The 23,188-nt window shown below is 53.5% G+C and overlaps 2 long non-coding RNA genes across 3 annotated transcripts in view; one reads left to right on the forward strand and one right to left on the reverse strand.

Moving 5' to 3' along the window:
- On the forward strand, positions 1 to 22,196 carry LOC310887672. Its single transcript, XR_014575765.1, has 2 exons — positions 1 to 16,362; positions 16,524 to 22,196. It is a non-coding gene; the product is annotated as an uncharacterized lncRNA (long non-coding RNA).
- LOC310887673 overlaps positions 17,419 to 23,188 on the reverse strand; it is a 12,787-nt gene continuing 7,017 nt past the window's right edge. For both annotated transcript variants that reach the window (XR_014575766.1, XR_014575767.1), the window contains one exon: positions 17,419 to 17,792. This is a non-coding gene — a long non-coding RNA (uncharacterized lncRNA). The remainder of the gene's footprint in view (positions 17,793 to 23,188) is intronic.

Here is a 23,188-nt window from a genome sequence, read left to right on the forward strand (position 1 = left end):
CAAGAAGCAGGAATGAGCCACAGAGCTGTGGACAGCTGTCCTGGCCAGAGCTGGCTCCCCTTCAGGAGGTACCCCTTGCTCTCCATCCCCCAGCCCTGCTCAAACACTGACCTCCAAGGCTTAGACGCTGAAACTCAAGCAAACGTGTCCCATTCCCTGGAGCAACGTGTTGCAGGATCGCTGACTGCTCCTATCCTTCCTGTAGAGTCTTGGGAACAGCCCCACAGTTGTCCCACTGATCCCATAACCAGGGCTCATTCCCCCCCACAAGGAGTTTCCCCAGTCACACCCCACATTTGTGCATAAACTTCATTTTCTCAGGCCAGGATAAAAACTAAGGAGGAAATATGACAACACCAAAGTTCAACTAAAAGTGCTAAAAAAATTTCCCAAGTTGGTGCAGCTGAAAATAGAGCTGCTTGCACACATCAGCTGCTCCTGCTTAAAAAGAATCTTGACTGCCTTGAATATATTTGTATTTATAGCTGAGAAAACAGTGCTTCCCTTGCTGATAGCCTGTGTAAATGCAACAGTTTGCTCACTACGTCTGATGGAGAAGCACGAGCCCAGCCGGTGGCTGTAGCGCTGCCAGCACGCAGAGCTCCTCCAGCCCTCCGCAGCCCTCCTGGGATCTCTGCAAGCGGGCGATACGTGGAGCCGAGTGGCAGCAAAGGCGGGCGGCTTGCATCCAGCCCTACTGGGAACAGTGCTCGGAACAGAGCAGAGCCCGGAGCAGGACTTTCAAATCCAGGGAAAAGCCAGCCTGGGGCACGGAGGTGGTTGGAAACGCCTTCGTGAGGCCAGCTCTCCTCCGGTTTTAGGCTGAAGTCAAGCTGATGCCTGCAGCTGATCTCTGGATACAGAACCGCGTCGTCCTGCCAGCAGAAAGAGGCCGGGTTTTCAGATCTGCAGATGGAAATTGTGATTAGAGCTGAGACCATGCTCAGCTGAGTGCTCTGGTGTTCGTAGGTAAGTGCTGGCTCTTTCGCTGTTATTGCTGTTGTCATTTTATCAGCTTGCTGCAATCTGCTTTTTTCTATATTTGACTGCTTATAATTAGCCCGCTGGGTCTGCTATTCTCTCAATTTCTTTATCTGTTTCCTGACAGATTTGGAGATGGCTCCATTTTAAATATATACTGTGCTTTAAGAAAGGAAACTCTTCTGCAGCGCTCTTTGAAGCTCAGCACTCCGGGGAGACTGCCAGTAGACAGGCTTTCGGCTCAAAGAATATGTGTAATAAGGGACAATTAGGTGGCAGCAAACATTTAATTATCAAATGTATTGGTGCTTCTTACACTGCCTGAAGTTAAGCAGGTGCCTCATACACGGGATTCTTCAAATATCAAATGTGAAAAATGTTTCAGAGCAAAACCAGATGAGCTGATGAATATATTTAGGCTATAAATTAAGCAGAGGATTTTAGCAAAGCCCTGGATCAGCCTTCACGTTGTGCTAGCATCCATAGGGGGGTGGCTTCATGGGCTAACGCAGGGGACTGCACACCCTGCCCTCTGACAGAGGGGACCAGATCCTGCCCCTGCTGTGTCTGGGAAATGTCCTGGCTAAATGCCACCAACCTCGAGACACCAGAATCACAGTCAAACCAGCGGCGTGCCCCAAACCCACTTCACTTCCATGGGCTGCAGCTGCCTGAAGATGTCCTACCACTGTGTCCTTGTCCCTTGCCATCCTGCTCATGGAGCTTGCAATCCTGGGGGCAAGCGGGAGTCACCCTTCCCGAAAGCTTCCCCAGGTCCTAGATAGGAAAAGTCTGCCCCCAAAAGGGGCCACCGCTCTTCTCCGCCCTTTGCTCACCCACTCAGCTCTTCCTCCAGCCTCCACCCAAAAGGACCATTGCCCTTGGGCCAGTCCGGCTTTGTGAAGCATTTTGAAGGACAAAAAGGGTTGATCTGAACAGACTGAGAGCTGATGTCTAGTTTCAATAGCCATCAAACACGTGAATATTTCCAAGGGTATTGCACAACTCCAGAAATTTTATTCACCCCTGCAAACATTGAGCTCAGCCAATTCCTTGACCTGACCATCGGGTGTCCACACCGACGTGCTGGCAACATGGGCAGCAGGCTTTGCAGGTCAGGTTACTTCTTAAAACAATTTCCCGTGCATTTCGTAGTCCATCTGGGGACTTCTGTTCTTCCATCTTGCAATGGAGAGCTCATCCCCAGGTCAGCAATGGTCAGACTCGCACACCCAGCCTCTGGCCACACTTATCCGAGGGGCTCTGTGCCCCCTCCTGCACCCTCTTTTCCCAGTCTCACCGTGCAAGCCACGTCCTCACAGGTGGGCTCAAACCTTGCTCTGCAGACCCACCTACAAGTCGTCTGAGGCATGGAGACCCAGGCAGGCTCCTGCTCCCATCCTGCTCCCCTCGCAGGTCTCCTCTGCCCACTTTCTGCTGGTTCAGATGGACTCAGGTCCCAGGAGCAAAATCCTCCGTAGGCGGTGCATGGGGGACACTTGCTCGTGGCTGGAGAGTGCAGCTAAAGCAAGCACTAATTCCACTTACAGGATAAAATTGGCAGAAGAGCCACTGAATTTTCCGTCCAGCTCTAAAGTGCTCTCAAAGTGATCTAATTTATCACTGCGGCAGCAGCAGCAGCCATTCAAATGCTCTCCCAGCTCTCTGGCTTTGCAATCAGGTGATAAGATGACTTCATGTTAGCAGACGGGTCCAAGTCCTTTGCCTTTCTCTCTTTCTTGGGTCCTCACCAGATCTCGCGGTTGCACTTGTCCCTTTCAGCCCTCTGCTGTGCTGCTGCACCGCGGGCGGCTCTGGCAGGCACTCGAGCTCCGGGCATCGAGCTTCCAGCGCCGGCGTGGCAGCTTAGGGGAGCCGTCCATCTGCCCGGGGATAGGGCCATGCTGAGCAAGTAAGGGTCTGCCTCTCTACCTGGAGCAATAAGAATTCAAACGTGGAAAGCTTGGGTCCTCCCCTGCCAGCACACAGACCTCATGCCAGGTGGGATGGGTCTGGCCGGGACGTGCCACGTGCTACGCTGCGTGTAGCACTGTTGGCACAGCTGGCCAAGGAGGGGGCACCGGGGGGGTTGGAGGGTTGGAGAGGGGATGTGAGAGGGGTAGGGTGGGGGATGACGAGGAACAGGTCAGGATTCGACTTGGGGGTTCTGGTGGATGAAAGGCTCAACGTGAGCCAGCACGGCTGCGTGGGAGCACAGCCGTAAAGGTGAGGTGGGCTTTGTGCACCCTATGGAGAGCGTTAGGCACTTCAGGGCTCCGGGTGCAACAGCAATAATAACACTACTCATACTAATACCAGAGAGACAGATGAGCATTCAGGAGCAGAAACCATCACTGAGGCAATGCCTGCCTCGGGAACGAGGCGACTGGAAGAGGTGCAGAGGGGTGGTGAGATGTGTGCAGACCAAGGCTGCAGCCACAGGGGTGCAGGTGCCTCACCCACCCTCCCCAGGACCCAGTGAGCCCCTTCTCCAAACAACCCCTGCCACACGCACGTGGTTTCTACCAAGACAGGCGTGCCATGACCAGGTACCTTTATCCAGGGCTTCACCTTTGATTTCAGAGTAGTACCAATGCTGTTCGAGCTACAAGTGCAGAGCACGGCCCTGTAGGAAAAGTGAACACCATCCCACCCAGACCCAGTACGCAGACGTGCACATCTGGCACGCGCAGGACCCCCCTACTGCTTCTCACCTCACCTCGGGACAGTGGGGCTCATCGCCCCCCACATCTCTCGGCCGTCACAGATGTGCAGGGCACTTGCACAGATGGAGATGCCTCTTCCCTGCATGACTGGAAGTGGAGAGACAAAGCCGCTCCTCCTGCACGCTCCAGCACCCTGAGCTGTGTACACAACACCTGCAAGTTGTCTCTGCAAAGATAAGCCTAACTCAATCATCAGCCAGAGCTTTAGCGTAATTAGGAGCTGTTTAAGCCTCAGGTTGAAGCCTTGGTAATGGCTTTTGAGAGAACTAACAATAGGTAACAACACGACTAACGATGCATTGTACTTCGCATATTCAAAGGACCTCATTTCGGGTGTCTGCCTCCAGCCCCTCTTGACACCAAGCACCTGTGGGACTGGGCATCCTGCTAAGAGGACAGCGTGCCTCCTGGTCCTGCACCACAACCTGCAACGTAGCTTGCCTTAGAAGAGGCCCAAGGGAAGGAGAAAAATCTCAGTGACCCCAGGGAAAGCACCCTCTCGCGTCGGGATGGGACAGAAGCTCAGCGTGCGGGGAGCTCTGTGCTTACCGGAGAGCAGGCAGGCTGATAAACACCGGGGAACAGGCCCTGTGCTTGGAGAGAAATGTCTTTTAGAGCAGTTTCTGACTTGTGTATAACTCCAACAGCATCGTGTGCCCTGCGGACACGTGGGCCAAAACTCCAGCTCTAATTTCTCCTCTGACAAGAAATAGATAGAGAGGGAGACACCGCTGTGATAAATCACCGCTTTAGTGAGGGCTCTGTCACTGCCCCACATGGCGTCCTCATAAGCAAACTAAAGGAACAAGATCCAGCCGAAGGCAACACCATTTTTACGAGGTCTTCTGGATGTTCGTAACAAGGTTAACCTGCCAGGGGTAAGTGCAGTGGCATCGGCTCTGCTCCTCTGTTAAGAGCCGTGACACGAACTGCAGCTGCTCCACGAAGATTAACAGAAATATAAGAAATATGGGGTCTGCCTCAGGAAGGTGAGAAAAAGCTCAGCTGCAAGACACCAGCAAGATATTCAGAGAGAGTGACCAGGGGCTTCTCATTATCCTATTCTGCAATAACAAATTGAAATAATACGAGGGAGTACCTGAGCAATATGAAAATGGAGGGATGTCTCAAGGGGGGATTTCCTGGGGCAGCTTCCCCAGCTGTGGACAACAGGGGGAAGTGTTTCCCCTGCTGGACCGTGCCTGGAAAAGGAGAGGCAAGGTGGCCCCTCTCCCACAGCCAAACAGCAATTTCCCTGTTTTCAAACCCTGCAGCAGGCAGAGACTTCGCAGGTGCCTTTTGAAGGCCACCAGCTCTGCACCGACATTGCATGGCCACCTGGGCTGGGGAAACTGGAGGGACACATACAGGACACCAGGAGCGTGCTGCCATCGCCGTGCCCCCATGGGAGGCCAGCACAAAGCTCCAGCACATGAGAATAATGAATTGGTGTGAAACCACAGGGTCTGGAAGGTGGAGGAGACGGCGAGGCAGGGCCACTTTCTGTGCGACCCGTCTCCTGTGGGGTGCGGGGAGGAGGAGAGAAAGATGAAGCCTTTGCTCAATCCGTCTCGACAGTTTGCACAAAGGGAATCTCGTGTTTGCACAGCCGTTACTTCCAGCCAGAAGTAACACATGCAAATACCAAACTGAGAAATGCTGACCTTTGCTGGCCCCTATGCTCTTCTCCATCTTCTTTTCTCGAGCTGTTTTCTGACTGCAGTAGTTGGGTCAGAGCTGTATCGACAGCATCCTCTCTGCAGCTGCAGCGTCCAAATCTCAATTTCTTGCTTGATTCCATCATCAGCACTTTCCTCTCCTGATATTTCTTCAATTCTTTTCTGCTCGTTTTCACCTCTTTTCACGCCCTGTGCTCCTTCAGCCCGTCCCCTTCAAACTCCCACCTGGATCACGAGCCGGGGCAGAGGTTACCTGCCCAAGCACTGCAGCTGGCCCCGGGCAGCAGCAGAGGATGGGAACCCCTCGGGTGGGCTGGGGAAGGGCGATGCCAGGAGGCTGGGGCATGTTTTAGCAGCGATGCATTCCCAGCAAACAGCCCCGTTCTCATCTGTGTAACTTCAACAGCAAGAGCATAAGGAAAGGGGTTTTCCAGGTCTGAAACCTCCCATGAAAGCCTGTGAGCGCGGTCCTTCCTGGGAGGGCACATTCACCCATTTTTGCACTGGTTTCTTCTGCAGTCTCCCTGCTCCTCGTGCTTTTTCCCCTCTCCTTCTGCCACCTCTCCAGCCCCCACTTCTGACCATGCTCCCCTTCTGCAAACGAGGAGCTGCCACCCCACATCCTGACACACTCCTGCCCCCGAGACCTCCCCCCGAATTCTCACCCCACTGGACACATCCCAACCTTTTCCTGCACAGAAGTAGGGGAAAGCTGAGTAAAGGGGGGGGGTCCCTTACCTTTCCCTAGCACTCCTCCTCCAGCATTATGGGGATGGTCACCACCAAAGACCCCCAACAAGTGGAAGATGCGAGTGTTGGAACAGGAGCCAGGCCATGCCTGTGCTTAGGCACAAAGGTGGGACGCGGGGAAAAGGCACAAGGCTTTTTTTTTTTTTGCTGCAACCACATCTGGGAGAGCTGCAGTGAGAGGAAGGCTGGAGCATGAGAGCTCAGAGCCAGAGATATCCCTGAGATGCTCCACTAGAAACAGATTCATCTCACGACGATTCCTCACTTATAATTACACTGAGACCTGACAATTCACCGGGCTTCCAGTAGCGCTGCTGGTGCTCCAGTTCTTCAATCAGGTGATGCCCAGGCAAGCGCCTTATGGAAGTTCATCAAATCCCACTAACGCTTTTATCATGCAAGACAGCAATTTCAGCAAGAAAAGAGAACACGAGGAGGATGTCGAAGGACTGCCATGGTACAGCAAGTGCTGCCATCGGCGATCAGCCCCGGAGCGTGCACCCTTTGTGGAGTTCTCCCACGTGGTGCAGATGAGACCGGATTTATTGTGGCCCTTTCCTGCCCTAAACCTTGCACAATGGCTTCATCCATCCTGGCTACATAAAACCGGAGCAGCCTTATGGCTACTGGCTTAGATGGGGAAGTGAGTCTCCCTTCTTTATTCTGGGAAAATAATGACATAAGGCCACCGTGTCCTGGAACAGAGACACCACGCCACAACTTATACACAAAATATGGTATGAGCTAATGTAGAGATTGCCTTCCTGACCTTGCTGACCCCACAACAATGACTTTAAATGTCCTCACAGCCTGCTGTCGTGCTTTTTATGTACCCCATCATACACAACTTTTCAGCAAAACCCCAGCTTAAAAGCCCATTTATCCCTTTATCAACTTGCAATGTTGTTCTGTTCTTTCAGGACTTGCACTCTTTCGAATGAAGTCTTTAGCAATTTAGATTTTTGCTGGACATATTCCATTGCCAGACTAGTTTTTTTTTTAAAAGCTTCTGCTACGTAGGGGATGCCAGGGTGCAGATGCGGGGATCCACCCAGAGCCAAGACTGCCAGGCAGGTTGGAGACGATGGACCTGTCCCAGGCCAAGCCCCAAAACAGGCACTGGGGCAGGTTTAGGGAACCCCTAGATAAGGTCGATCGTGGCCAGTAAGGCTGCTTGGTGCCCTTGGGGCCCTGGCACAGCCCCAAGCTGCTTGGAAAGGAGAATAGTCACACCAAATCGCCGCTCAGAGCAAGGTAAGAGCAAACACGCCCGTCCCTTCTGCGTGTGCTTAATGGTTTTCTGCATTGCCATGTATTTTCCCACAATATATTGTGAAAGCAGAGCTCATCAAACACTTTACATGTAGCCAGTTTGCAAAAGCCCTCTCTGGCATTCTCTTTAATAGGAAAAGCAAGATGTACCTGCTCAAGCCTATTGACACATTTCATCGCAGATTGGCTCACCTGGGAAGCAGAATGCAACCTGGAGAAAGCGTTCAGATGTCTGTGCCTGTGCTTATGACAGGGCTGAAGCTGCGGCTGGGCATGAACACTTCATTTCGCCCCTACATTTGTAATTTTAGAGCCAAACAATTTTCATCCCTGTTCTGGGGTTGCCTACATAATCCAGACTTAGAAAAGCTTCCCAAGTCACTCCTAAATCAGGCGTTTATCATGGTTCATCTGAAGCAGCTATTTTAGAGAGAGACCCCAGGGACGGAGTCAATTGACTGTTTATAGATGCTTAAAATACAGCCACCTGCATTTCACCCAGGCACCCAAAGCTCCCTTTACAGCCAGTGGAGGTAATGGGTGCAGGTCATGTCAGCCGAAAGGAGGCATCTAAAATAGCTTAAATGAATCTTAAATGAGCTCTGCTCCCAAATGTAATTTAAAGATGTAAAAAGATAGCAAATCTATTGCTTCCTTTAGGATATGTTCTCCTGATAGATTCTCCTCCTTGTTAAATGTTTGAATCATATTTTGAGCCTGAAATTGCTTAAAATCTTTCATCCTTGAGTCTTAGTACATCTCTGCCTGTTATATTAAATATTCCTCCATTCATATTCTTTGCTAGGTACATAAATAGAGCACACAGTCAAGTAACTTCCCAACCTTTCCCTTTCATTACCTTCTTTCATATTTATGCTAAGCCCTACGGATGCAATGGTGCCTGGAAGCTGTTCCTCTAATATGACATTTTTTAGCTTTTTGTTTGTTTTATTTTGGAAACATAAAAGAAGGAGCTCCTGTCTCAGTACTTGGAAACCTCACTAGCCACCAGCATTTGGACTGAGTGGCCACCAGAAGAAAAATCTGCCCTGGACTTTACATCACGGAGGGAGAAAGCCCAAGAACTTCTTTCTTTGTGCAAGAAAAGGCTTCGCTGGTGGATATCAACCAAGGGAGGCATAAGGGGACTTCTTGCACAAGCATGAGGTTCTAATCTAATTATACTTCAATCAGGTATAACGTCCTCTGTCCCCTCCTGTCTCAGCATCTCCAGGCACTTTGTGTGCCTGTGATTCTGGTGGCACTTTACCATTTCTGCCCTTGTTTCCTCTGGGTGAGCTCTTTCAGATCTGAACTCCAAGGCGTCCAGAGGCGAATCCTCCTGGTCTGCCGTGACACCTGGAAAGAGCTGGGCTGGTTCTGCAATACGCTCTGTGGGTTCTGCTCTAGCCCAGAAGTGAGCCGAATGGATCCCACCATGCAGCTGAGCAGGAGACAGCCCCCCGGCCTCCCCCAGCCCCCAAAATCTGCCTCCCTCCGGAGGCTCCTGCGGCATGGGGGGCCCCGGGACAGCCGCAGCCCGGCCCCAGAGTGTGCCTGGAAAGGGGGATCAGAGGAGAGGAATTGGAGGGTTTGGAGGAGAGATGTCAGCCCTGCTCAGAAGCAGGTTGCCGTGGAGACTGGCTCATTTAACCCCATAAGGGTCAGGGAGCCCTTCTTGTTCCAGCTAGCTTAATTAAAGAGGGGGGAAGGATAAGCGAAATAAATTGGCACCGACTTCACGTTGGGATGCCATTGCTCAGGCTGGGCAGGATTCCGGATGCCAGGCCTTGGGTGGGCATCCCAAGCATCACGGGGTCGTTTGTAAGCAAAACCAGCCACCGGAGAGGAATGGACTGGGGAAGAATGAACTGAGGCAGAGGACACGCTGGTGAGATGGCACCTGCAGCACCTCTCATCCCGCCAGCCGGGCTCCACCGCGCGTCTCTGCGGGGATGAGGGAGCTTCCAGCTGTGCTAGATGCTCTTCTTGATGGGCTCCTTGCCTGAGCCACCGGTACCGTGGCTTTATCTCCCTTCTGAATTTGAAATGTGGATAAAGCAAAGCTGGCAAGGTAATTATTCCTCACTGTCAAACATTGCTCTTGGTTTGCTGTCTGCAGACAGCTGGAGAGTGATGAATCCCTTTGTGTTTGCAGCAGCCTTGGATTCTCTCCAGGAAAAGGTGCAAACAGACAGGGAAGTTTTGCATTAACATGCCCCGTCGGCATAGATTCACTGTTACTGCGCCTGAGGAGGAAAAAACGGGCTCGTGTGAAGTGAGAGGGCAGCCAGGGCCCGCACACAAAAGCCTGGTGCCGAAGATGCAAACCCCCAGCAGTGAGCACTGCTGTTGGCCACCAAGCGCCCAAAAAAGTGCCGTGCTCTCTTGAAAGCCGGGCTTTTAATAGCTCGACTTCAACAGTTTGCTTTGCTGTAGCACGGTCACTGGGAGCTTTATTCCAAAAATGTGTTGCTGCTGGCCACCTCCTGGCTCGCTGCACACAGCTCCTCACCTCCGGCCTTCGTGTGCTCCCCACGCACGGGTCAGAGCTGCCATCTGCTCACGGCCTCCCGTCCTCCCTCTTGGTATCTCCGACCTGGGATATTTCTGCTCCAGTCCCTACAGTAGCACCGAAACCTCCACAACCTGCAGCACTTCACAGTGTTCAGTCAGCTGCATGTTATTTCTTTTGTTCTTACGTTTAAATGTGAATTGCCTGGATTTGGGGCTTTGCCCATTGCCTCTCACTGGCTACCACAGAGAAGAGCCTGCCTCATTTTCCTTCCCATCAGGTATTTAAACACAGGGAAAATCCTACTGAGCCTGCACGTAGCAGTGCCTGGGGTTGCTCCCCCAAGCACTCAGTTTTCCACCCTGTGCAGACTTGCAGGGGGAGCACTCCGGCCCATCACCAGGCTATTAATGAAGATGTTAACAAGCAGCACAGAAGCCAGCTCGCAAGCTGAGCTGGGCTCCCAGAACCTTAAAAACCACAGCGGAAAGCAGGTCCCAGAAGGAGGAGAGTGGGAGCCTTGGCCCCCGGAACAAAACCCACACCTTCAGCTCCAAGAGCAGCCCTGGGCCACCCATGCAGGCAGATTTTTAAGCAGAAAAATCCCGTCCACAGCATACATCTTCCCATTCATCAGCCACAAGATCTGGTGGTAGTGCTTAGTCCAGTCTTTTGGCAGCTCAGGACCTGTTTCTGTGGCAGGTAATCCTCTCTTTCTTGCATTTTTCTGTTTTTTAAAAAATGATAATAATAAAATCTCTCTTTTCTGAATCTTGTCCAAATTCATTCACTGGCCCTCTGCCTCTCTTCTGAATGACTCCATGGGAGTCCTTGAGTCTCAGCATTATTATATTTTATTTATACAGCACAATAAACGTATGTGGCACTTTTCAACATACATCAAACAGCAAGGTCCATTTTCTGATGAGTGTACACTTTGATTCAGAAAAACACTGTATATAAAACGCAACAGTCTCATGGCCTGGGGAGGAGACTGAGAGCTCTTTGCTGTATTTCCTCAACCCCTAAAACTAAAACCAGAGAAAGAAACCCCCGTCCAGAGATGTGCATTTCATCCCAAACAGCCCCTTGGTGGAAAACGCAAACAACCTTGGGCAGCTCCAGCCAAGCACCAAGGAACCCCCACGGGTTTCAGTGGGTGGGGAGCCCCCCGGGATAAATAAATGGTGAGGAAGTGGCCAAAGGGGGCTCTCGAGCCCCCACACGCTCTCTGTTGTACACTCAGCAAAGCGTGGCACATCCATCAATTAGTGAATTGGATAATTTTGGAATCAGTCTAAGAATACCTATCGGTAAAGGACAAAAAATTAGCTGCTGGCACTTCCCAGGTTTTCCAAAGACTGCTTCCTTTGGGTACAGCTGCACTCACCCGAACAAGCAGCGCTGGGGAAACGCCAGGCTCAGGCGAACAAACCGGGAGCACAGCGCCCGGAGGCACTCGCGCTTCCCTGCAGGTGCACCAGACGAGCCTGGTCCAAAGCCTTTTCCTCCCTGGAGCAGCTGAAAAATCTCTCCTGGGAATTTCAGAGAACCCCAGGACGACCTCGGCACTGCTTTGAAAGCGTGAGGGGCCGGGAGCCAGCCCGGGGGACTTCTGCGGGTTGTTTCCCCTCGGCTGCAGCAGAAGGCAAGGCGTCGGCGCCGCTCGCGCTGCCGGGGGGATGTTAACGGCGCGCGGCATCGCAGAGGTGACAATGGTACAGCAGCCCTGGGATTTCTTCACGAGGAATCGTGGCAATTGTTCATTTCTGCGCTGCGCCGACTGTATTCTCAGAGGTTGAGATGATAATGCTAAAGCCGTTTATATTTTCTAAAGTACTTTTGGGCTGGGGGATTCAGTGTTTTTCTAATCACAGGGTTTCAATGGTCTCAGATAGCTAGGCAGACTCTTTTTTTGGGTATTATGTTATTTTACTAAGCACCCAGGCGTAGAAAGTTCAAAGATCATCCATAACACAGAGGATTCACATCGTTTAGGCAAACAGGCTCCTACCCCAGGCACCAAAACCACGGGGGCTTGAAAAAAGCCGTGTCTGATGGACGACCGAGCGTTGCCTGTAGAGGAATGATCCTAACAGACAAGTTGCTGGGAGGCTGCTGGCATGGGACGCTCTGCCAGAGCAAGGTGTTTGGAGCACAAATGTTCATTGGCCCCAACACAGCTGCTGTGCCGCAAGGTCCCCCATGTGCTTTAGGTCCCCTGGGTTGTGCCCAGCCCTACACGCCTCACCCACAGGCACCGGGGCTTTTCATGGCCACCTGGTTCCTGGAGCTGCTCTCCCCAAAATAAACCTCTCCTGGAGGAGAAACGGGAACACGAGCACGCTTCAGGCACCGCTTCGGTTGCTAAGGGACATTCGTGCGGAGCTCGGCCAGGAAAACCTGCTGCAGGAGGGAAGCGCGCGGGCTCTGCGCCCCCGTCTCCCCCCACGCGCTGCTTGCGTGCCCACCCACACACCTCGTGCCCACCCACAGAGGATTTGCCCCCGAGTTCTGCCTGCAGAGGCTGCACCCACACATAGCAGAGGACTGCAGGACTTGTCCTCATGGGCCAGGATTGCAGATCAGAGCAGACCTGGAGCAGGTTTCCAGGGTCAGCAGCAGCCCAGGGACCACCAGACCAGTCCAGGTTGGCCCAAGAAGCCAGAAGACGAGGACCAGCAAGGTGCATGGCCAGACACAGGTATACCAGCAACACAGCTAGAGCTGCAAGTGAGAATAAACTCGGGGCATCATCTCTACCAGGCAGAGTTTCAATCCCAATCCCACACCGAGCTCCTTCCCCATCCTCATGGACCAGTTGAGCTTGCCCCGTGCGTGGTGCAGCCTGTGGGGCTCCCGCCAGACTCGTTTCCAATTAAAAATGCTTCACACCTGCTGGGCTGCACTCCAGCACCACAACGCCCCTTGCGCATGGCATGACCCCCATTTTGGAGACCCTGCCCAGGGGGTGACCCTCATTTTGGAGACCAGCAGCAAACAGGGCTGCTGAAATGGGGACTCCAGAGGGGGCTCCACCAGCTCATCCCGCGTGCTGCTGCCCACACCAAAGAAACACCCGTGGGCAGCCGATATTTCTGCGAGGATCCAACTCTACTGCATTGTTTGGGCACCGCTACGCAGAGGCCACTGGGGAACAGATCCAGTAAAAAGAGCCCGGACAGAGTCACAAGGATCCCTCTGCATCCTCACGCGTCTCACGGGGGCTTTTTCTGCCCTTTTCCTGCTGCATCCCCCGGTGGGACTCAGCATCTCTCCCCGGCAGCAGTGTGGAACGGGGCAAGGGCTGGCGTCAGCAGGGATGTGAACCTCACACCCTCTGCTCGTCTGGACAACTGGCCCCGTGCCACCATCCAGAAGGAAAACTGCTCAGGCTGCCTGGGGCTGAAACCGGAGCGGGGGTCCCCGTGTCACCGCGAATCGGTGCCATCTGCTGCTACGTGACCGCGCGCTCCCGGCGCTGCAGCCGGCTGAGAGTTTGAACACACACTGCCAAATTAGTTACAGAAATGTAATCACATCTATACACCAGAGAGACTGCTAACGGCTGACGAGCGCGAGGCAGGCGAGGACTGGAGGTGTGCGGGAACGCAGATGGACTGGGACACGTCTTTAAAGCCATTCAGCGTTAATTGTTGGGAGAAGTCCCCAGCCGAGGCTCTCACTGGCGCTGGGTTTAAGCTGTCCCGGCTGGGGCCTTGGAGGAGTTCATCTTCAGCAATCACCACTTCACATCTTCCTTCCGTATCAAGGAGAAAGTATTCCATTATCTCCGTTATCGAGAAACATCTTCCTGCTGCTTTTTAAATGCAGAACAGGAATACCTATTACAATGCCTGGCTTGCCTCTGCCGGGATTGCCAGGTTAACTGTTTCCATGTGTGAGCGAGGCTGTGCCAGCGCTCGTATTCCTGCTATTCCTGGTAGAAATAAATAATAATAAAAAAGTAATCTCTCTTAATTCCTCCAGACAGATGCTCGCTTCACAGAGCTGTCAGGTGTCAGGTTGTCACGCTCAGCAGAGGCTTCCAAAGGCAACAAAGTCAAAGAGATCCCGAGCAGCTCCTGATACATTTTTGGGGCTAAACAGCCTGGTTTTGCCAGCCAGGCTAGGCTCCCAGGGACAGAGATGCTCCCCATGGAAAATGTCTTCTAAAGCCCCGGGCTTAATTTATGATGTATTAGTGACCAGTTGGGCTAGGAAGATGCCTGTGCAGGAAGAAGGTTCGCAGTGAGAGACGGAGCCTACAGAGGCCAGCACAAACACCTCTGAGCCCTCCTGATGCTGCACCATGAGAGCAGGAGCTCGCGGTGGGGCGTCCGTGCCCATGCCCACGTACGTGTCAGTGCACCACACTACCGCCTGTCGTAAAGCACTTGGCCTCAGCAAAAAGAAAGAGTCCTAAAGAGTCAAAAGCCTCGGCTCTCCGTGCGTGACCCCCTGCTAACAGTCTGCACCTTGGCGTCTGTTCTCGGTGCTCTCGCGGGGCCTGACGGAAAGCAGGGAGGGGAGCAGCTGAGCGGTGTCTGCAGCCAGAGGCTCCACGAGACGACGTTTAACACATCAGAGAAAAAAAGGCACAGAGCACGGGACGCGCTGTGCGGCAGGATCGCTCCCAGGCACATGCCCATGCAGATGCTCAGACGTTTTATAGGGCAGCAGAATCAGCATTCGCTTTACAACTGACCCGGATTGCTAACGCGATGAAACCAGGGGCCAGGCACCGCGCCGAGGGCATGGCAACCAGCGCGCACCCCCCGGGCAATGCCCGCTCACGTCAGCCCCGCGTCCGCTCCTGTGTGCGAGCTGAATGGGGTCAGACGGCAGGTTCGGGGAAATTTCTGCACTCCGCCAAGCCCTTTAGAAAGCAGCTTCGGAAAAGAGAAAAGAAGCAGCATCCAAAAAGTGAGTCATGTGAGGAGGAATTAGTGCTTCATTAGCGCTGGGGTTTAAGAGGAGAGTTACCGGTCCTGTGGATGAGGGCAACATGCAGCTTGCACTAATCCTGCCTCTGGCAAGTGGCAAGTGAAATCACTGAGAAGAGAGAAAAGAAAAAAAAAAGAAAAGAAAAAAAAAGCTTTCTGGATGGGAAAGCAGCGTGGTGGCAGCGCTCATTGACCAAGAGGAACCAGCCCTTATCATTCACAGCATTTCAAGCTCGGGCATCCCAGAGTACAGCACGCTCCACCAGCTTGGAGCATGAATTTTGAAGTAGTTTTTCTTTCTTTTTTTTTTTTTCCTCCTCATTTTGGACACACTGACCGCAGATGCTATTGCAGAACCAGAAGTCTACACGCTCCAAACGCAGTTTCTGGTGGACCCCACAGAACCAGATTGAAGTCAATGAGGCAGGAGTTGCTGTGGTTATTGCTCTGCTGGTCGAGATTTTGGCAGGACACACAGTGCTGGGGCCAGGCATAAATATCCCCCGAGGGTATTAAAAGCCCAGTTGGGCTTTTGCTCGAAGTGCTGATGTACTGCAGGAGATGCACTGCACTGCAATCACTGGAAGCCAGAGCATCTCAGCACCAAAAGCCTCAGCGTGAGCAGCTGAGCCCCAGGCATCACCATTACCACAAACAAATCCATCCTAAGAGCTTTTTGCAATACCAACAAGGGGTGGGGATCTGCTGCAGATCAAAGCCTTCCACTTAGGGATCTGCACGGCTGAGGCAGGGCCAAAGAGGGAGCACCGTGTGTGCCGAGGATGCACGAGAAGGCAGCTTGTCCAGAAGGTCTCCAGGAAGGATGTCTTGGGCACCTGAATTATTTCAAATGGCTAAAAAATGCCTCGAGTAATGAAACTCTCGGCCCTGAATCTTGACCAGTGGGTGGAAACCAGGTCAGGCTAAAGCACACGCTTGCTGGGCTGAATCACTTTCCAGCAGCCGCATCGACAACGTCTCCATTGACTGCGTGAGGGTGTTCAGACACCCGGCGCACACGGCGACATCCTCAGCTGGGCGGGTGATTATAGGTTTCCTCACCCGCAAACTGAACGTCTCTGCAGAGCTCCCTGGATTCTGAAGGAAATTTAAGGCAGCTACATTTAAGTTGTCTACACTTAGCAAGATGAATCCCGCCTCCAATGCAAAATGCAAGAGCCTTCACCTCTCTGCACGTATTTGCTGTATTTTTTTTTGCGAGCAGTCAGAGGAATAAAATGGGAATGAGTCATGAAGAAACTTCTTCCTGTAACGGTAACACGAGAGCACAGAGATGCACTTTATTTGGCTTAGTTACTGGCACGGCACTGCCAAAATAAAAGCAGCCAACCACACAAGCCAGTGTCGAAGCACTTATGACCTTCGCCCAGCAAAGGTTCACGGGTGAACCTCTGCAGCATCCTCGCTGGCTCGGCAGGAGGCTGCTCCGTGCCATGAAGCTCTCCCACCTCCATCCTCCTGGCCCAGAGCTGGTAATTATTTCTTTCTGCAGACCTCCCCTCTACGGCTGCTGAAAACAGCTCTCTGCTATTCAGGATTTGCTTACTGATGCCTTTATCAGGCTTTCAATACCTTCAGCCCTTCCTAGGGTCTGACTGTCTCACCTGTATTCCCCCTCCTCGGTTATATCCAGGCACGAGTTACGTGCACTGCTTGGGATGCAACAAGTAATGGCTGCCTGGAGGAATTCACCTCTTGCTACAGGAGCGTCCAGACATGCAATTGCACCAGATTACAGAAAAAGAGTGTAAGAAAGATGCATCTTCATGTTAAATCTGATCTAATCGTGTACTTGGTGATCTGCTTCAGCTCTGCAAGTCGCGGTGACTCAGTGCCTGCTGGCCCGATCCAGGCAGCTAGCTGAGACAGCTCGGTGTCACGGCACTGCGAGTCTGCTTCTGCCAGCACCCTGTTTATCTGCATTTAGCGTATCAGAGATCTTCCATCTTTTTATGCAGGGCTCTTTGCTTTGCTGGCTGAATTTGACAGGAGGAGGGATGGAGGACTTGAACTCCCGTGCTTTTTCTTCCCGTGTTTTTCATCTCTGAGCCCAGAGGGGGACTTCTCAGGGGCCGGGGCATGCAACATTTCTCTGGGGTTTTCCTTCAGTCAGTCTGGCTGCTGCTAAAGCTGGACGTTAGCCCTCAGTCCCGAATACGAGAAGCAGACTTCTACCTCTGAGTAGTTTTAGCAACAGTTTTACTGGGATTTTTATCTATCCAGTGGTTTCTTTACTGCATACAAACTTGCAAAGCTTTCCCTTCTAATGTTTTTATAGCCAGCCCAAAGCTCCCTGATGTGTTTGTAATGAGCCCCATGTATGTATAATTTAGGATATGTTTAATCTCTCTGCCTCTGTAATAAAAAATTTACTGTTTTGGTTGGTTTGGGGCTCTTTCTAAAATATCATCATTTTTGTTTTTTCCAGGCTGACCCAAGAATCCCATGTGGTTGAGACAGGCTGCTCCAGTAGGGATGGGGAGTAATTGATGTACCGGAGATGATGACCTTTGCTGGGCTGAGACTGCATCTCTCTGTTATTCCTTCTTTTTTTTTTTTTTTTCTTGAAGTCCTATCTGCATGCGGTTTGTTTTCATCCAGCCCGAGATGGATGGTGCATGGATTTAATGAGGTCGTGTTTTCCCACCAGTTCCATTTGTAGCCATTTAATGTTCAGCTCTGAGTAGTAGATTGAGTTAAAGGCTATTTAAAAGTCTATGATGCAGACAAGCATTCTGCCCAATTTTTGTTCTTTTACATATTTGTTAATGAGCCTCTCCAGGGTAAAGGTGAAGCTTATGGTTCACTTCTTGGAGAAGAAGCCGATTCCATATTCCTGGGTTATGCTGTGGCTGCTCAGGTACTCTGAGATCCAGCTCCTGACACAGAGCAAGTGCGTATCCTGCACAAGGGTAAAAACAATCATCGTGGTGTTAATGCTGTGAAAATTCTGGCAAACGTGCTGTTCTTCTGAGGCAGAAACATTTTATGGAGATGTTGAGAACGGGCTGAGCATCACTGAAGGGGGGCAATTCTTCAACATACCTGTCGCTGTGTCCAGGGGACACCTGGGCTCGGGTTGCATCCTGCCAGAAAACTGACCTGAGATGAAGATTTCTGCTTGGTCTCAGGACCAAGGATGCACCACTGCACAGGACGCAATCCCCTGACTAAATGGAGATGTCAGGAGCTATCTGGGGCCTGTCCTAGTAATTGCACGCAGGGGGATCTTCCATCCAGGAGGCAGCTCCGGGATGAGCTGGGAGATGTCTGCATCTCCAGCATGCCAGCCTTCATCAGCTGGCTTGTAGCCTTGAGGGCTTCCTGCAGACAGCCTTGGAAAGCACCTCGGAAAGGTAGCTCCGCATCGGCCTTGGGGCACAGCTCACACATGTGCTGGGTTGAAACCATGGCTGTGACGGACACCCCCAGCCCGCTGATGTTTGCCACGTCCCCCTGTCACTCACGTATGTGACCACAGATTCATCTACTCGTTCACCGTGGCAAACACATGGCAGAAGGCAACACACCCCCATGGTTCTCCATCTCAAAACCAACAGCAGCCGAGGGCCCACAGGCAGCACACCCATCTCCACGCCACCAGCTGCAGGGGGTGTTCAGCAGCATTCCCCCATCCTCTGCTGCTCCCCGCTCTCCTTTCCCCCAGAATTTGGCCAGCCTTTATGACAGCGACTACTAAACTCACAGCGAAAAAATCCTACACATAACGCCCAGCTGCACAACACTCGAGCCATGCACATTCTCCATCTTCTACGTGGCTTGTGGAAAACTGCACGTACCAACCCCCCGTGCACGCCCGAAGCACACAGAGCGTGCAGAGATGGGCAGGCACAGCAGCAAGCAGCGGTGCCACACGGCGCAGCCCTGAACGTCCCAACGCTCGTGGTGCTGGGGCCCAAGCACGACACCCAGCAAGACCCAGCGGCATCCCGGGGATGGGTTCTCCACACCCCCAGCACTCAGCGCACACCCAGTGCACGCCTCCACACACGCGCGCTTCCTGCAGGGGAGGCAGGATGGTGAAAACAGCCACCGCTAGTCCCAGGGCTCTTTAGTTGAAGGGAGCTGTAAAAGGAAAGCTCTCCGCCACATCCCTTTGGACTAACTGCCTTTGAAGCAATTTTACTCCAGGTTCTCTCGCAGCTACTGTCAGGTTATTCGTTCTCTCTGTCAAAACCTTTTTATTCGCTGGCAATCTCAGCAGGGTTCCTCACTTGTTAATATTGCTGATTAAATTTCATCGTCTCTAATGTAAATATTCAAAGAGACTTTCCGTCTTCCCACCATTTAAATAGCACAGACCGCGCACTTACACACGCCTGGTACAGGAGTTAATTGGAAGGGACTAAATCAGAGGTGCTTGCGCAGGGCACATGCAGATGGGGACGGACACGGCACGTTCCCAGGCACAGCAGAGGGCCCCCAAGCAGCTCGCAGCCCCCCAGCACTGACCTGGACCCAGCCTATCCTGCCTCCAGAAGGGAGGCAGGGAGCCTCGTGTCCGCCTGCAGGGCATCCTGGCCGGGCTCCAGCCCCACAAACCTGCTGCAGGGAGGAAACCAAGCAGGACTGAGGTGAGAACCCCCTTCGGCACACGTCGCCTTTCATCCCAAACAGCAAACCTGGGGGCAGCTGCTGATGGCCGCGGGGCAGGCGAGGGCACCGTGGAGCAGGCCTGGCACTCCTCCAGCCGCTGGTTCCTTGGTTAGCTCCAGGCTCAGTCCTGGGGGGGGATTTGCACCTCCTGGCCCTGATAACCCCACCGAAGAGGGACTCAGCTGGGGCTGAGTCACTGATTTTGGACCAGGGGCTCCTCCCCACCAGCACCCTCTATTTATTAAGCACCATTTAAGATTACTTTCAGCTGCCTCCTGTGGTGCAAGGCTTTGGCGTGACTCCCCTGCCCTGAAGACCTGATGCTGGCAGAGAGCGAAGCTGGTGGTAGTCTCAGACAGCCACCGGACTGCTCATAAAACCCTTTCCTCCGCAGGTTCCAGCAATATTTCCTCTCCTGGTTATAGGAGAAAGCAGTCGCTCCTTGAAGGGCTTTACCTCTTGTGTTAATAGGAGTTGCTTAAGGAGAGCACTTCTAAAGAGGGTCATAAATCTTTGATGAGGATTCACGAACGCGCCGAGCAACGCCAGGCCAGCTGAGAGTGAAAGAGGGAGACAGATTATTCCGGCAGTGCCTGGAGCTCCTTCTGCAAGGCAGGGGCCCAGGAGCCACAGCAAGACCCTGCTGCTGAAGGCAAACCTGGCCAAGGGGTTTCGAGAGGTTTTGGTGTCAAGCACAGGCTGGCCTCCTCTTCCTCAGCCTCCCTTCTGGAGCCTCCCATGGGTGCATCCTTCAAAAGGGAGCTGGGCCCTGGGTTAAGAAGTGTTTACCCTGCGTGTCTGCCAATTACGAATATTGGGTGCTGCTGCTGTACGCATGCTTGGAGATGTGGTGGTCTTTCGCCTGCCCCTTCCTCTCCTGAGGAAAAAAAAAAAAAACACCCAAGACTGGGCATTTTGCTGAAGGACAGAGATATATCCTGGGCCATCAGACACCACTAAGAGCTTCATCGCTCTGCTCGCTGCTGCTCTGTGCCAGCAGTGCCCAGCAGTACATTTTCTCCGCTCTCCTTCTCCATCGAGTCATTCCGTCTGTCTCTGGACAGAGGAATGGCATTCTTTCCTCTGGCATATGACAGACCATAAATCCTGATAAGTATTGATTTCAGCTTCAACATCACCGGCCAAATACCGACATCGCTTAGGCAAAGGGGAGCACGGGCACGGTGTGTCGCTTCTGCTGCTGGGGACAGCCGCAGGGAGGTACGGGGAGACGGAGAAGCGCTGTTATCGATTCAGCTCCACGTTGCGAGGCCCTTCCCCTTCCTGCATTAAGGGCTAATTTTAGGCTGGGATGATTTGATAGCGCTCGTCATGCAAACCTGCTCTGTCTCCCGTCCGAGGCGGCCGGCGCTGGGCGGCAGCGGGGCTGGCACCCCTGGGTGCCTCTGCAGCCCCGTCCTGTGCGCTGCTGCCTCTACACCGCTGTCCCCACCTCTCCCCTTCTGTCCCTGGAGGCTCCAGCGTCATCCCTCCTGCCACGGGCGAGTTCAGGCAGGGCTGGATGGAGACAGCGCAGGGCACAAGGTCAGGGGGAACCCAAGGCTTGTCCCCAGACCAAGCTGGGACTCGAATCCAGAGCTAATTCTGAGATTCCAGAGCTGATTCCAGGAAATCTAACCGGGACGGTGTGGGCAGGAGCCTGGAGCCAGGACAAGGCTCTGCCCTGAGCTGTTCCCTGTGCAGCTGTGCAAAGGCAAAGCGGTACTTGAGGCATTGCTCAACAGGAGGATGGAGGAGGAGGGTGAGCTCATCCCAGCCTTTCTTGCCCCAAAATGAGATCCCACTGGTAAGAAACACCGGTAAGAAACGCCGCTCAGAGCTACGTTGGAAGTCTGAGATGTAGGGGGGAATGGAGCAGGTTCTGTCCCAGCCCCTAGCTGGAGCCCTGGGTCCCTGCTTGTCCCTGGAGACGAGGGGGTAGAGGCCGGTACCCCCTGCCCTGGGGCAGCCTTGTGCCGTGTTCCCCCTTCTTGCTGCCGCACTGCGAGCACTGCAGAGAGCGGCGAGATGTCGGGCCAAGAGGAGCTGCGCAAAGCCAGGCGTTACCCTCCACCCATGCTGGGCACGAAGCAAAGGCGCCTCACTTTATCACCGCAGAACAAATCGCAGCGCTCTCCGGAGGGCTCCTGCAAACCCATCCCACCCTGGCACCGCTCCCCGAGCCGGCAGAGCTGCGGTCACCCTCATCCCTCCAGCTTTGCCCGGCACCGCCGCGGCTCCGCTGCCAACTGAGTCACAGCCACGCAAGGCCCTGGCTGAAATGACGGTGCAGAGCCTCGATGCTGCCTGGTCTGAGCAGGGCGAGGCTGCTGGCACGAGCCCAGCCTCCGGCCCTGCACGCATCCAGCAGAAACACTGCAGATTGCCTGCAGCCAGGCAGGGGAACCAGAGATGATGGAGGAGCAGGGACTGGGTGGCAGCCAGGGGAAGGGAGGGATGCTGTGAGCTCCCAGCTACCTGGTGCAGCATCCCTCTTCGCCAAGGGGAGCACCAGAAATGGGGGGGAAATCGCACCCCGCTCCCTACCACGCTCACTCCAACCCCGCTTCCCTCCCCTCTGCTTTCCTGCTCACTTCCAGCCCCACCTTGGGCGAGGGCTGGAGCTTAAACACAGCTCCCACTGGTGCAGGGGGGAAAGCTACCTACCCAAAGGGCTTCCTGCAGCTCTTTCAGCCTGCTGAGCAGTTCTCCCTACAATCAGAACCAGCTGCATGGCCAGCCCAACCCCAAGGAGGCTGCACGGTTTAGTGCCATCAGCCCCCGACCATGGGGGATGCCCAAGGTCTGGAGGTAAAAGAGGGGGGAATGGGCAGCCTGCGAGCATCACCCCATCTGCAGAGCTTTTAAAAGTTTGGCACCAGGGATACGGGGCCCGAGAGGCGTGCAGGACAAGTGGAGGCAGGTGGGTGGGCTCCTGAAGGATCTGGCCTCTGCCTGACCAACGTTCGGTGGGTGCAGAGCCTGTGCTGGGAGCCCAGAGCAGCGTGAAGAGCGGTGCCTTTCCCCAGCCTCTGCCCAGCCCAATCTTCAGCAACCTGAGCATCAGACCCCTAGAGTCAAGTTCCAAAAGCTCTGCCAGTTCAGGGCTGGAGAGACATTTGTTGTCATTTGGACAGACGGATGGTCAGCCCTGGCTGCCCCCAGACCAGCAGCTCTCATCTTTCAGCCTCTTGACTCGTGGCAGCATCGTTCAGAAAGCCTCTGCCTGCGCACTCAGGGCAAGCTGGAAACTGCGACCTGAGCAAACCTGGTTAACCTGTTGCTAACGAAGGCAGCAGCGAGCTGCCTGGGTGAGGAGCATTTCCAGGGCTCTCCTCCCATGCAGGGAATCACCTCCCGACGCCATCCCATGCCTCCTGATCCACAGCATGCTTCATCTCCGCGCTGCTCCTGCTCCATGCACGGGGCTTTGCAGCCCTCAGCTGGGGCTGGCTGCATTTGCGAGCCCACCCAGCTTACGCTACCGATGTGTCTGTCGTTCAGGAAGCGGCACCAAATGCTCTGAGTACATTCACCATTTAATCTTCTGCCGCTAACGAGCCAGCCCCCCGAACTGCTCTGCAGCTCCTTCTCCTGCAGACAGTTCCGTGGAACAGCTAAGTTCGCAGTTCGCTACGAGAACACGTCATTGTCATTACTGATAGAGCATCATATGCTCCC

The sequence above is a fragment of the Anser anser genome, assembly GCF_964211835.1.
Source record: "Anser anser genome assembly, chromosome: 28".
Lineage (NCBI taxonomy): Eukaryota > Metazoa > Chordata > Aves > Anseriformes > Anatidae > Anser > Anser anser.